This window comes from Paramisgurnus dabryanus, chromosome 17 (assembly GCF_030506205.2).
Source record: "Paramisgurnus dabryanus chromosome 17, PD_genome_1.1, whole genome shotgun sequence".
Classification (NCBI taxonomy): domain Eukaryota; kingdom Metazoa; phylum Chordata; class Actinopteri; order Cypriniformes; family Cobitidae; genus Paramisgurnus; species Paramisgurnus dabryanus.
Genome location: NC_133353.1, coordinates 18687870 through 18702505, shown reverse-complemented (window position 1 = coordinate 18702505; position 14636 = coordinate 18687870). Strand labels below are relative to the sequence as shown.

Here is a 14636-nt window from a genome sequence, read left to right as displayed (position 1 = left end):
ATATAAAGCTATAAGCTAAAAGAGCAGGCGCTGTTGTAATAGCGTCCAGCACAGCGGCTCGGTGAGCCTCTCTGCTATGAATTTCCTCCGAGCGCGTTACCGGTCTGGCACCTCCCACGCCGGGACCGCGCTTATGCTTTGGTTGTCTTATCCATGTTTCGTGCTCCCCCTGCTGTTCCTCTCTCGCCGGGATGAACACACGGCGAGCCATGAGACTAGATGGATGCATAGACAAGCACACACGGACTAACCCCCCCTGTGTTCTGTCACACCGCAACCGTTCATGCTTACAGAGTCCCTTCGCTCCTCTCACATTCAGTGGCGAGATCTCTGGCACATATATTAATCCCCCGAGTGCATCGGGTGATACCGTCACGACGCATGGCTGTTCTGTCTGTGTTGCTGCTCCCCTCTGCCGTTCCTCTCTTGTTGAGATGAACAAGCGGGGAACCGTAGACCTGGATAAATGCATACGACAAGCAAACACGGGCGGTCTGCCCACTGTCTCTGTCATAGCACAGCCACTCGTGCTCCACGCTCGCGGAGTCCCTCGCTCCTTTCCCCACAGTGGTGAGGTCTCTTAACGGCTTAGCTAGCACGCGGTATTACGGCTCGCTGCCTCTAAATGCAGCTGTCCAGTGTTCAACGATTACAGAGCTTCATGCCCCTCCCCTCCTGGAGCGGCGCGATCTCATTCGTCTGCTCGATAGGGCCAATTCGCCGCTATTGGAGCACCAAGAACACTCATTATAAGAGAGCTTCATGCCCCTCCCCTCCTGGAGCGGCACGATCTCATTCGTCTGCTCGATAAGGCGGACACGCCTCTATTGGAGCGCTAAAACACTTATTATAGAGCTTTACTGGCCTGAGCCGATCTTACTTCAGATAGCTCATTTTTCGTCTGCCTGGTAATTTCTCTCTGGTTTAGACGGAATCAGAGGCAGAACGAATTTGTTTATAATATACTGAGGCCCGAATACCTCCCTTTATTCAGTCCCGTCCTATATCAGTGCGCTGAATATTGGTACATTCTTATATATATATACCCGGTTTTTCTGCCCTTTTAATAAACGGCAAAACCGCGGGCCTCGCGGCAGACTTCCTCTCTGCGATGGGTTCAGTCTGACATTAAACTACCTAGACATACTACCCTGCTCCGTGAGCCGTTCGGTCACCGTCACTACTGAGGCTTGTGCACCTGAACGGCTGAGCTCTGGTCTCCGCAGCATAGCTGCATCAACAGAGAACGAAACTGTCTGGGAAAAAGGGGTTATGTCGCGCCTCGGCTGGACTGCCCTGAAATGTTTTCTGTGTGCTGTTAATCCAAACATACTGTGTAATACTGTCGGCTATGCGACCTCACTATAGTGGCGAACGGTATTTAATTCCTCTAAAAAGAGTAATTTCCGTGCTTACTATACTGTGTATTGACACCCACGGTTGTACGGTGTCTCTAAACACTTTATCGCTTTACTGACAAGCAATCAGTAATACGCACACACGGCCCGCTGTCCATAATTCTATCGACGCTAGCCGAAAAAACCCCGGTTTGGCCATATACTGTGTATTGACACCCCACGACTGTACGGTGTCTCTAACACCTTTCCGCCAAATTCGCTCGCAGCCCACCTCAGTTTCTCCGCTACGATGCTGATGGCGCAAACGAGCACGGTCTTACGGCTGTTATTCTCTCTTCCTAGAGGAAGGACAGCCTCAGACTTTTGCATGGCTCCAAGCGTTTGAATCGCGCCCTCTCCGGACGGCCACTCAAAGGCTTACAGCCAAGCGGTTTATGACGTTTTTCGGCCATATAGCTGATTTATATTAGCGGATCCGAAGACGCTCACACCTCCGCTCCAATACTCGGAGATATTAAGGGTAATATCAACCTCAAGTGAGCTTGCTACCCGCCACAATAAGTTTCAAAGCTTAAAGCGCGCGCACAGTCAGACGCGCGCGGCATCTCGTTTAACACTCTGGGGTCGACGGTGGCGCGAGCGCCGCAAACTCTTTATTTTTCAATCACTCCGCAAAGAGACTTAAATTACTCTGCTGATTTTTGACATACAGATATGATTTATACATCATTTCAAACGTTAAAGTGTCTAGTTTTTTTCTGTCCACTCCCAATAAAAACAGAATGTTGTGCTTTTCGCAAAATTAAGAAAATAAACATGATGCACGTTCTGTTCTCTCTCCCTCAGTGAAGTCCTTTCAGAAACGCGTCAGAAAAATAAACTGTAACTTAACGAATACTTGGTGTAGAAACAAAAGATAAATGTCTACATAATGCTTGGAATGTCTCCTTTTAAATGATATAAGTGAAATTGAAAACAGATATTGTCATTCGGTGTAAACTGTATGAGAAGGAGGAGAAGTACCGTATTTCGCCAGTTACCTCATTATCTGTAATGAGATCGGATCGCCACACCCCCGCGCCATTGAAGTGAATGAGCAGAAACATCCATATGCATGACTCGTGCCTCCTGCAGTCAATGGATATGCAATCCACAATCCAGTCTCTCCATTCCTTGTTGTTCCATCCGATTGCACCAAACATGACATAAATCCTTATTTCCTTGCGTATGTGTGTCAGTATCTCCAGACGCGAGTGTTTTCTTTGTTCTTCCGTCAAACAGTTCACGCGATTGGAACACACATACACAAACACGCGAGTCAGGAAACTCGACGCGCTTTTTGGTATTCTTATATAATGCGCGATTCCAAACAGTACAATCCTTATTTAGTTGCGTCTAAGCGCATATCTCCGCACAGCAAGTTTATTAAACACAGGATCACTCGCGTGTGCACACATTCACTGCTTTCATGATCAACACGTGAGGTAATGGCGGCGGCTGTAAACAAACATTGATACGTTTACCACGCGTGTCCCTTGTTGTGTTTCTACTATAACGATTACAAATACACAAATAAGAGTCCAGACAACGATAGGCAGTTGTTCTTTTGAGCTTTTTACTGCACAGAAGTAAACCTCTCGCTGGCCAACCAAACACTAACCCTGGGTTGAAGTGTGTTCATGTTAAGATGGCCAAACAGTATCTTTACCATGATTAAGCTACTATGGTTTTTAAAAGGTAACTTATACTTGTGAAATTAATAGAAAATATTTCAATAGAAATATATATAAATATATATAATGTGTGTGTGTGTGTATTTACATTATATTGAAAAGTAAACCTTATCATGGTTTTACTACAGAGAAAGTTATTCCTGTTGAACATCCACACAAGGCTCATTAGTGGCTCATTATTCAACTCTTTTGTCTCTCAGCTGTCAATCACTGATTATTCAGGAGCTTTCCTGCCTCCATGCATACAGCCTTTCCCAATCAAAAGTGTCTTAGAAATTGTAAATCAATATCTTGCTTTATGTGATTGAGTAGGCCATATGATTTTCACATCATTTTGAAGAAAAAACTCTAGACTACTAGATCCAGTTTGGAAAGTCTTGGGAAAACATGTTTAGAATGAGTTTTGTGGAGTTATATCAGTGACTTAAAAATTTTGCTTTTTCAAAAACCACGCATAAACATTTTTTTCTCAAAAATACAAACATGTACATACATGTTGATTATATGATATTGTAGCCCAGTTTGTGATGAACACAGTGTTATGAGACTTTTGCCATTAATATGTTTTTAAGCAACTGAAAAAAGCACAAATGTCAGTGCATGTCAAAACTTCCCAAGGGCCCTAAAAACCCCTTAGACCCCAGAGGGTTAAGACGGGCGCACGTACCCCTCTAACGAGCCTCAGAAAGCTGAATATCGTGGCATTCTGTTCATAAGTCCACTTCAGTTTGACTAAGCAAAGGTCCCGCCCCGAGCTGACGGCCGGGAAGCTTGCTTAAGTTACACACTGCTGCATGAAGTGCTGTCATTACGAGCTAGCCCAGCATTTGCTGTGGGTTGAACACGCTTTACGACGGCAATCAGCCTTCGGCGCGTGGAACGCCGTTTGTCTCATATAAATCACCTTGTACTGTGAATACGGTACATTAAGAGGATGATTTAGCACTGCAGCACTCTCGACCGTGTTATTGTGATAATGCGGTCGGGCAATCTACGGTGGTTTCATTATTTACCGAACCAGACTGAGATCTCGCCCCCTGAACAAGCTGACGAGTCATCTCCTTTATAAACTCATTGCATCGCTTTATAAGCTATGTTCAATTAGAGTGATACGCATCTCATGCTTAAACTACCAATATTAACCCATTACGATGGGCGTGCGGAGATGGCATCCGTGGGACACGACCTACATTACGTGCCTTATGACACATTGACACAAGCTGCTAGGACCCCTTTCACGAGGCGTCCTTATGCAAAGTCTGATCCATTCTGTCTAGTGACATTTGAAAGTCAATACCCCCCGCGAATCGTGGGTGGAACACTTTTCTCCTCACTACAGAGGCACGGCGGCTCTCTCCCCTACCTATATCTATGTGGCCGTGATAACAGCGAACCACGCTTTTACGACCGACCATTCATTTCATTCACAAGCCTGTCATCTCTCAGATGCGGACGGCGGCGGTAACAGCGAACCATGCTTTTACGGCTGGCCATTCACTTTGTTCATAAGCCTGTCATTTCTCAGATGCGGACGGTGCCCGAGACACAGCGCTCTGGAACTGTCCAAGGTCCTGGATGACACATACGTCTGACGTACATCAGACGATCAGCTGTTCATCTGCGTCACAGATCACTCAAGCACCTGTCAATACAGGCTATTTATGGATCGTTGACGTTATCACCTCCCGTGACAATTATGCTCACTTGTCTTAGAGCATGGGCATGGTCTTAGAGGTTTCTCATTTGACAATTGTGACACGGCCGGCTGGTCCCCGCCGTCCACGTTGTCAGTTTACAGCTTCGACATCCCTGCTTCGCACTACTGAGGTTTGTTGCATTAAAGGTGCGCCCATTAGCTCACCTGTATGCACGATATGGTTTTTAATTATATGCGTCCACCGTGCGCTTAGAGAAGCTCACATGTACACGCTATAACATTTTGGTATACAATAAGATGCGCTTGGGAAAGCTCACCTGTATACACAGCTGTGTTATGATTTGTGACACATACATTGTTGTTCATCTGTGTACGTTCACGGTGCGTTGGGTGCCCACCGTTACGTTCATCAATCATATTTGTACACATTCACGGCGCGTTCTGTGCACTGATTTATCTATACGCATTCACGGTGCACTGAAGAGTTCACCCGTGTGCGCACAATTTATTATCAGAACACATGACGGCGCGCTCGAGAATCTTGCCGGCCTGTGCATTATAACACTCTGATTCATCTATATGCATTCACGATGTATTCAAGTGTTCACCTGTGCCCGTGCAATTTATAGTCAATACACATTTACGGCGCGCTTGGAAAGCTCACCGATCTGTGCACTATAATACTACCTATATGCATCCCGATGCGCTCGAGGGTGCACCTGGGTTCACACTATTGTGGTATCTGTATAATCCCACGCTACGAACCGTTCTGCCGCATATTATAGTCAGATCGGCCGTTCGTGAGCTTCGCAGATCACTCACTACGTATGTCTGTTGCTAACAGTGGTTATTTAGATGGATTGTTGAAACCATCGCACTGGCTCACGCCCCTCTATGAGCTATGTCCTATATAGAGCCCACTCTCTGCGAGTTTGGCTTCTTCATGAACTTGGTCTACAGGGGTAGCCTATCTATATCTATATTTGATATCTGCTACGCGGCCGGCTGGTCTTCGCCGTCTACGTTGTCAGATTGTACAGCTTAGACGTCCCTGCCCTACGAGCGCAGGTTCTCTCGGCTCAATCATGCACGCTCATGCGTTTTATGTGTACACCACGGTGCGCTCAGCGAGCTCACCAACGTGACTCTGAATTTACTTATCTCGCACAGCCGCGGCGCGCTCGGTACCTCGCCGTCTTGTGCTATGTTATGTGCCCCCGGTGCGTTTAAAACCCCACCGTGTGCGCGTCAACAATTTATATGGTGCTTACACATTTGCTTTTTAAGCTGTGAATATGCCGGGTATAGGGCCACACGCAGTGTCTCTCCGGTAAGGCACTTCAGTACGTTGTGTATGCACGGCGTGATGGGATTACGTTCCCCCATAGCGTCAGCTAACTGACGCAATGCGAAGTGAACCGTATTGAAAGGGAACGCTTAGGTTACTCACGTAACCCCGGTTCCCTGAAATAACGGGAACGAAGCATTGCGTCTCTTGCCGTGCTACAAACGTCTACGCAGCGAGTGTTATTCGGCTGCGCGCTTCAGTCGAATAATAATGAGCTCCTGACGATTGAACCGCACTTATATAGGGACGCGTTCCTCCCGCGCGCGGGTTCAAATGTCATTGGTCTGTACTTTGTACAGACGTTAACCAATAGGCTTCAGTCACGGAGTAAACAGGAGTTTCCCCCCCATAGCGTCAGCTAACTGACGCAATGCTTCGTTCCCGTTATTTCAGGGAACCGGGGTTACGTGAGTAACCTAAGCGTTATATAAGGATATTTTTTACAAAAAAAGTTTACAAACAAACCTACCTTACAAAAACAACACTGGAGTACATCTTGAGACAAAACAATGGCACTGATATATGTCAAGATATGTCAGTGCAATATGTTTTCAAATTAAGGCATTGCAAAAGTCTGGGACTAGAAAAAGCCTCATCTGTAAAACTGACCCAAATGTTTAAAATAGTTACTATCACAGTAGATTTAGAAGTGCTAAAGCACAAACACTGCATTCCAAAGAGACATGCAAAACAGTAAGTACTATTATTTTTTAAATGGATTTACAAACTGGAAAATATCAATCCTTCAGAAAGTCAGAGCTACAGCATTTGTATAAACTGATAATCAAAGATTCAACAAAAACAAAATACAACAACCATTTCCAAAATCAACTCTGAGCAGCAAACGGTTAATGTTTTAATAAGAAAAACACTTAAAACAGATAAATAAAAAGAACATAAATGAGCAGCACAGTCTTTCTGATCCTTTCACTGAAAGAAACTGTTCGTTAAAGTTACGCTCAATGCAGTTCCATTAAAATCTTTTGGATTTCTTCAAAAATAAAGCAGAGATCAGGATAGCTCAGGTTTAAGGCATACATCAGCTCAAACAACATGGCACGATGTTGCAACACCTTCATGCCTTCCAGGACTATACAAAGATCCTCTTCTTCATCACAAGAAGCATGTTGTTTGAGAGCACAAATCCCAACAGTGGTGTCTTCAAATGACCACACTGTTGCTGACTTCATCCATGCCCTGTACAAAACAGACAAATGTAGTTAAAGAAACAGAAAAAAAGTTACTGTTACAATAAAAGTGTCATTGGAAATTAGTACAATGCAAACAAATATAAATGTAAGTATACAGACCCATGTGCATTGCCACAGCATATTACAATTGGTTACAAATATATGGGTTACAAAGCAAGGCAGCTGCACTGTCCACTGCTCCAGGTGTGTGTGCGCGTTTACTAGACTGGAATGAGTTAAATAAAGAGGCCACATTTCGAGTGTGTGCTACCATACCTGACAATCACAGCAAAAGTGAATTATCTCATTTTCTCACTGTCATGTTGTTATAAACCTGTATAAATGTCTTTGTTCTGATGAACACGAAGGAAGACATTTATTTTGAGGAATGTTTGCAACCAAACTGTTCATGAGCCCCAATCACTTCCATAGTATTATATTTCCCCACTATGGAAGTGAATGGGGCTTATGATTGGTTTGGGAACAAACATTCCTCAAAATATCTTCCTTAGTGTTCATCAGAACAAAGACATTTATAAAGGTTTGTAACAACATGATAGGGAGTAAGTGATGAGAATTTTTATTTTTGGGTGAACTACCCCTTTAAATCTTCCCAGGTGTTTTAATGACCCGTGTGCCAAAAGATGTAACTAAAACATACTACATTTTCTGTACTTCCAACAATGTTTACACATTTTTATGTCTATGAATCTATATTACTTACTTCTGTCATTTGATCATTCATTGTTTGAAGTCTTTTTGCTAGCTGTCCTCCTTTCTGATAGAAGAGTTTCGTCAGGTTTTTGGATTGGAGGTCCAGGTGACACGCAGGAACATTAGACAGTAGTGATTCTTTTAAATTCAGCATTTATCTGAAAACAAATTAACCAACCATTGTATATTTGAGTACTGCGAGTCAAAGAATAATACATGTATATTAGTTACAAAAATAAGATTTCGCTCCTAACAGCAGTAAAACAGTGATAGGAATTACTTACCAATGCTTTTGAGTGTGTAGCGCATGCAAGGATGATGGACCTATAAGAGGAAATATTCAGAGGTGAAATCAACACACAACCTCAAATGATTAAGGTCACACATACACAGAGCAACAATGAAATAAGTATTATATCTGTCATAGGACGCAATTTTGGACAAAATGAGATCTTAAAACAAGGTGCTCTTCTGAAAACGTCAGCTTTAAGGTGTGGCACTTCAAAGCAATTTTTTCAGTTAATATACCAGACGTCACGCGAGGCATTTAAAAAAAGCTTTTTCTAATTGAATCAAGTGTTGCTCGTGGCGTAGTGAAGACACGAATAACTGACGCGGGTCTGTTCATCTGATTAAGCAGACAGTTTGTTTCATACGCAATGTCATTATTAATGTAGTCAATTGATATCATCTGGTAAATTACTTACATGGATAACGTTACTCTGGACAGAATAACGTTTGGTTAGCGTTTTATTTGTCCTGAACCGTTTCCATAGAACAACTGAGTAAAAAGTGCCTCAAAAGTCAACTCAAATCTGTCAGTTTTCAACTCGGATAAAACTACCAAACGTGAAATAACGTTATACAGCGGACATTTTTAAAACGCTGTTTTTCTTTATGAGCCTTACACTTACTGACTGACTGTAACGTTAACTTACTCCACCAACATCCTCCAAACTCATTTTTACTACAAGTCATTGCAATGGCTACATATTGTAAAAAAAACTGTCTATCTAGTGAAGATGTATCAGGTATCAAGTGAACATAAATAAATAATAGAACTTACTTTAATAACGTGGTGTCCGTCTGAGAGAGTTCTTCTGACTGACTGCTGCTGAGTCTTCATTTTGGCGCCCAAAACAAACGATGTTTATTCTTCTTTTATGGCGATTGACGTCCTTTTTATTGAGCGTTACTGCCACCTTCTGCTCAGGAGGTGCCATTTTGTGTGCAAACTCAATTTTATTGCTTTAAGTATTCAATTCAATCAATTTTAATCAATGTGAGAATAATTTGTTCATTTTACATTCAAACAAAACATTTTCATCCTAATCAATTAAATTATGTTTACACAAGGAATATAAATATTTTGTGTTGCATATACATGTTTATTTTATTTAAATTCAAAGACCCACCAAGTCCATTTTTTTCAGTGTACAGTCTTTAAAGAAAACCGTCCACATTTCCCGACGAAAGGTTCCATGTTTGTCTTCTGTTACATTGATTCACACCTAGAAAATCAGACAGCAGTTTAGACTTAATGTACTGTAATCAGTTTATAAACTTTGAAGAATCCAGCTCCAAGAAAAGTTTCTGAAACACCTGAAAAGATGCCAGGGATACTGGAGATTCAATGCATAGATCCAATCCAATCCAAGGAGGATAAAGCATGCCCTGGGAACATCTTTAAGGCCTCGATAACAATTCCAGCATCCATTGGGCTTCCACTCCTAGAAGATCCATTCTTTACAATTACAGCCATCACAAGCTGCCCAAGTCCCACCTCTTCTTCACTATCCTGCAACATTAAACAGCAATTATGTCTTAAAACCTTTATAAATTCATACAGCTTGAATATTGAAATAATCCACACATTAAACTTGTATATTAAAATGTTTTAAAGAAAACTGGAAGATATGTGCAATGGAGTTCATCTGAGTTTGTGGCTAATTATGAATGTTTGAAATGTGCAGTAATATCGAAAACTGTTAATAAATTCTCATTGGAAAATACAAATAACACAATAGGATACAGTCACATATTTATTTGTTAACCAAGTTACTCACATGTGTATATACAAACACATACACTATATACACAATATAATATGTACAATATATTTATTTAATAATATTCCTCACCTTTTGTTGTGATTAAAGTTCTCCCTCAGCAATGTTTCACGTTGCCTGCAGGAAACTGCACTACAGGCCTTCATGAACACACAATTTAGATAATAGGTCGCGAAATTAATAATAATAATAATAATAATAAATGTTCAGTTTACATTATGTAGAAAGCTTAAACATTTTAAAAAGATAACTTATACATTTAATATCTTACTCACGTTTTGTGGAATTAAATGAATAATGTTATATTTCCCCGTTTCGGTGGGCAGCAGAAAACTCCAGTAAAAGAGGCCTTTGTCAAACAATTCAGTCAGCAATGGTTCATGTTTCCGCAGGAAAATTCAACACAGGGCGTTAATTTACAGCGGAGAATAGGTTTACATTACCAATTTATTCGAATACTTTGTGGATATAATTAACACAAAACTAAATAAACCGAAAAAGACCGCAGTAAAGTCACATTTATCTTTAAAACACGAACCGAGCGAGCGAGCAGAATTTGTCATAATAGATACATACATATCTATGAAAGTTCGTGATAAGAGAACCCACCCATTCAGAGGAACAGTATGATTGGTCAGTTTTTCTGTCACTCAAAATGAGTTACAGCTGGACCACCAATCGCAGGCCGTTTCTGAATCCGAAGGGTGCCGACTGCGGAGGTCACATGCAGACTGCATACGCCATTAAGCCTGGTAGTTAACTAAGTATTACATTCGCAAGTCATACGCATATTACAACAATTTACGATTAACTAAGAATAAAAGTCAACTTGTTAATATTCTGAAATAAGACAGTCTTGATGACGAATGCACCCTAGATATGCGACCTCCTAAGGTCCTAAAGCTGAAGTTACGTCCAAACCCAGTTCATATTAATCCTTATTGTAATTAATATTTACAAATTACAAACAAATTATACAAAGAAACACTGCTTATAGACTTATAAGACCAAAGATTGCCCGTTAAATTTACCCGAAATGAATTTTATCCACAGTTTAAACACTACATTGACGTCACAGCCAGCGGTGAATTTCAGCAAGACTGGCCGAGGTGAGGCGCCGTTGTCCGGTATATATAAGCGCGGAGCTCCCGCTGATTATCTGGAGCTCCCATCGCCAAAAACTCGAAGGAAATGTTTAAATAGGCCATATCTTTATGAACCTACTGCAGATTCTTGTTTAAAAAACATACATTCTCGACTGAAATGCTTTCAAAACTTTGAATTTCGGCACAATAACAGAAATATTTCCTAAATCCGTCTGCTCAGCACTCACTACCTGTATCAACCTGAAATGGTTTTTAATTTAAAACAGCTCATTTGTATTACGTTGGATTTATTCAGTATTTGCTACATTCGCAGATACACAATAAGAATAGCTAAATCCTTCACAAAAACAATAAGTTGTTTTTATTCCAGTCATTTTTAAAGAATTTTAACACAAAAAATTACCAAACTACATGAAATTAATTTTATTAAATAAAGTTTACATATTCAATTTCATCAAATCTACAAGCCTGCAGAATGAATTTTTACAGTGTATGGACAGTGTCAGTTCCTGTTTTCAGCTGGTGGCGCTATGACTGTAACTAAATATTGTCATGTAGATGTGTTCAGTGCAAGATTAATTATGTGTGGGGTAGATTGGACATTAAATAATCAGTGAAAAATGTCACTTCCTGTTGCCAGCTAGTGGCGCTATGACTATATGTGATTACTAGCATGTAGATGTGTTTAGGTCAGGACTTTTATGAATCATGTGAAGTTTGGGACAAATCAGACATTGCGTAATCAGTGTAAAACATGTCACTTCCTGTTGCCAGCTGGTGGCGCTATAACATAAGTGACTATTGACATGCAGATTCGTTCGGTACAGGACACTTATCAATCATGTTAAGTTTGGAACAGATCGGACAAGGCGTAATTAGTGTAAAACATGTCACTTCCTGTTGCCAGCTGGTGGCACTATAACCATAAGTGACTTTTGGCATGTACATGTGTTCAGTACAGGACTCTTATCAATCATGTTAAGTTTGCGACCAATCCGACATTGCATAATCATTGCAAACATGTAGAGTTTGGTTCCAAAGCGCGATAAACGCTGTTTTAAAAAAAATTTAGTTACTGCCAAAATCAGTATTATATCAGGTCAGTATTTAAAAGTAAATTCTTAAATACAATAGTAAAATCCAATATCCTCCGTGTTATTCTGTCATCTTTTCTCCCTTTTCTCCCAAAACAAAATAAACGCCACTAGGGGTGGGTGATAAACCGGTATATATGACTAACCGGTAGAAATTTGTCAACCGGTAGAGATTTTGGACTATCGTCTCTATCGGGGTTACGCGCCCATGTCACGCTCTTGTGTGCGTGGTCACGAGAACATAACGTTTGTACATGTATTTAAGCACCGCAGTTTTAAAACAAGTTATTTAAAGCCATTGAAACAAACAACAGATCTATATGCGTGTGCTCTTTCTGTGTGTGAGGAGCGTGCAAGACGCGCAACTGCTGCTCTTTTTCTGTCTGTCAGGAGAGCGCAAGTCGCGCAACCGCTGCTCATTAAGCTCGTGAGCATTTGTCCCGCTTTATTAGCCTTACATACACACTGTAACGTTTTCCCCCACTTTTTGTTAGGTTCTTTGCTGGGGTGCCAGACAGGGTTACTGTCATAAATTAAATTATAGTTCGAGAAAACGTACAAGGATCTTGTGTATTCTGTGTCTGTGTAGTCGTACACAAAACCCCCTAACTTTATGAGAAAGGATTGAACTTATGCAATATCACCAGTATTAATCACTCCAAAATAGAACACAACCATTCAATCCAAGACACATAAACCTTTAAACTCAATATATTTTCAAAAAAGGTTTCAGCATGAATTAGAATTTTCCATTAGAAGTTAGAAGAAAAACAAGAAAAACAGATCATCAACAACAAACACACACAAAAAATTACAATTCAAAAGTGTTTGATCACAAATGATGACCACAATGAAACACATGAGGCCCAGAGCAATAAAGCAGTTCACAATGCTTTGCAGCAATAACAGTTCACACAGTCAAATGGAGAGCAAAAAATACTCTGCAGTGAAATGATAGTTCGCACAGTCAATAGGTGAGCAAAATATAAAAATAAATCAATGCTCTCTGCAACAGGATTAATGTACTCACGAATCGTTTTCTCAAGTCCACGCCACCTTTTGTATGGTTTCGGGTACGTTAGCACGCAGCTGTAGAGTTCCGCTCCATTAGTCCACTTCGGGTTTTGGAACTACTCACTCTGACTCGTAGTGTTGGGTTTCTCTCCCCGCAGCGTCTCAACGACAATCTGCTAGACACACAACGACGGTGATAATGTAATTCCTTTCCGTGTTTCAGACGAGCGGTGACATCGAATCCATTTGGATAAACTAATAAGACTCTGACCGCGGATAAACAACAAATCGCCGCGGGAGTCTTAGGAGCTCCGCGAGGTACTCAACAGCAAAACAACCGCTCCGGCAATCTTACCTCGTCATCAATATATAGGTAAAAAAGGCTGGACTTAACCCGTTGACATCTTGATCCGTATCCATAGCATATTGACATATGTTTTAGTACAAAAGAATGAGCACAATACATTTTCACAGATGCATCATGACAGATGAATGCAAGTCAAATTGGTAATATATTTATTTATTTTCTGATGACATCGTCACACTCCCCCCTCCTTATGAAAAGCCGGCCCTTAAGGTAAGGCATTAATTCATTCCTCTTCAAAGTCTTTCTCAGTGAATCCAAGAAACTCTTCCTCATCGCTATCTTCCTTAAAGATTTCGACTAATTGTCGTTGTTCCAGTTCCTGTGCAGTGGGAAAGCATGGTTTGAGCCTGGCTACGTTTACCACTCTTAAGTCCTCTCCAGTGTCTTCCAGGACAATTTCATAGTTCAGAGGACCTAACTTTTGAATTATCCTGTAGGGTCCTTGCCATTTTGGAGCAATTTTTGCTGAAAAAAACTTCTCTGCCTTGGAATAAGGGTGAGTGCGCATCCAGACTCTGTCTTTCTCCTCAAACACAAGTTCTCTACGTTTTTTGTCATAATTGCGTTTTTTGAATGTAGCTTCTTTTCAACATACTCCTTCATTTGATTTAGTTCTGTCAATTTGTCATAGTAGGAGTCATCAGGAGAAACATCTCGTGGCAGCAAAAGCACATCCATGTGTCCTCGGAGTGAGCGATGAAGGTTTAACTCCGCTGGTGTTACTCCTGTGGACTCATGTACGGCAGAATTGAGGGCAAACCTGAACTCAGGTAACAGCTTATCCCAATGTTTATGGTTATCATTGACATACAAGGCCACCATGGTTTTGAGAGTACGATTCATCCTTTCTGTGAGGTTGGTCTGTGGATGATATGCAGTTGTCATTTTGTGTCCGATGTTCCAATTTTTGCAGAGTTCCTGGAACAAGGAAGAGACAAACTGTGATCCTCGATCAGACAAGATGTAATCTGGAACTCCCCATCTCG

The 14636-nt window shown here is 41.3% G+C and overlaps 1 protein-coding gene and 1 long non-coding RNA gene across 18 annotated transcripts in view; one reads left to right on the top strand and one right to left on the bottom strand.

The window, feature by feature from the left end:
- The window catches only part of mocs1 (molybdenum cofactor synthesis 1), a 269565-nt gene that overhangs the window by 228780 nt on the left and 26149 nt on the right, over positions 1-14636 (top strand). For 3 of the 17 annotated variants that reach the window (XR_012335344.1, XR_010544482.2, XR_012335343.1), the window contains exons 12-14: positions 14088-14146; positions 14285-14420; positions 14564-14635. The exons of 13 other annotated variants lie outside the window; for them this stretch is intronic. The gene's annotated coding sequence lies outside the window, so the exon portion shown is untranslated. Of the gene's footprint in view, positions 1-14087; positions 14147-14281; positions 14421-14563; position 14636 lie in introns of all 17 variants that reach the window. One more of the 17 variants, XR_012335342.1, reaches the window with a different exon arrangement.
- On the bottom strand, positions 6533-11569 carry LOC135778260 (uncharacterized). Its single transcript, XR_010544496.2, has 4 exons — positions 9067-11569; positions 8285-8324; positions 8011-8158; positions 6533-7293 (listed from the first exon to the last, which is right to left on the bottom strand). It is a non-coding gene; the product is annotated as an uncharacterized lncRNA (long non-coding RNA).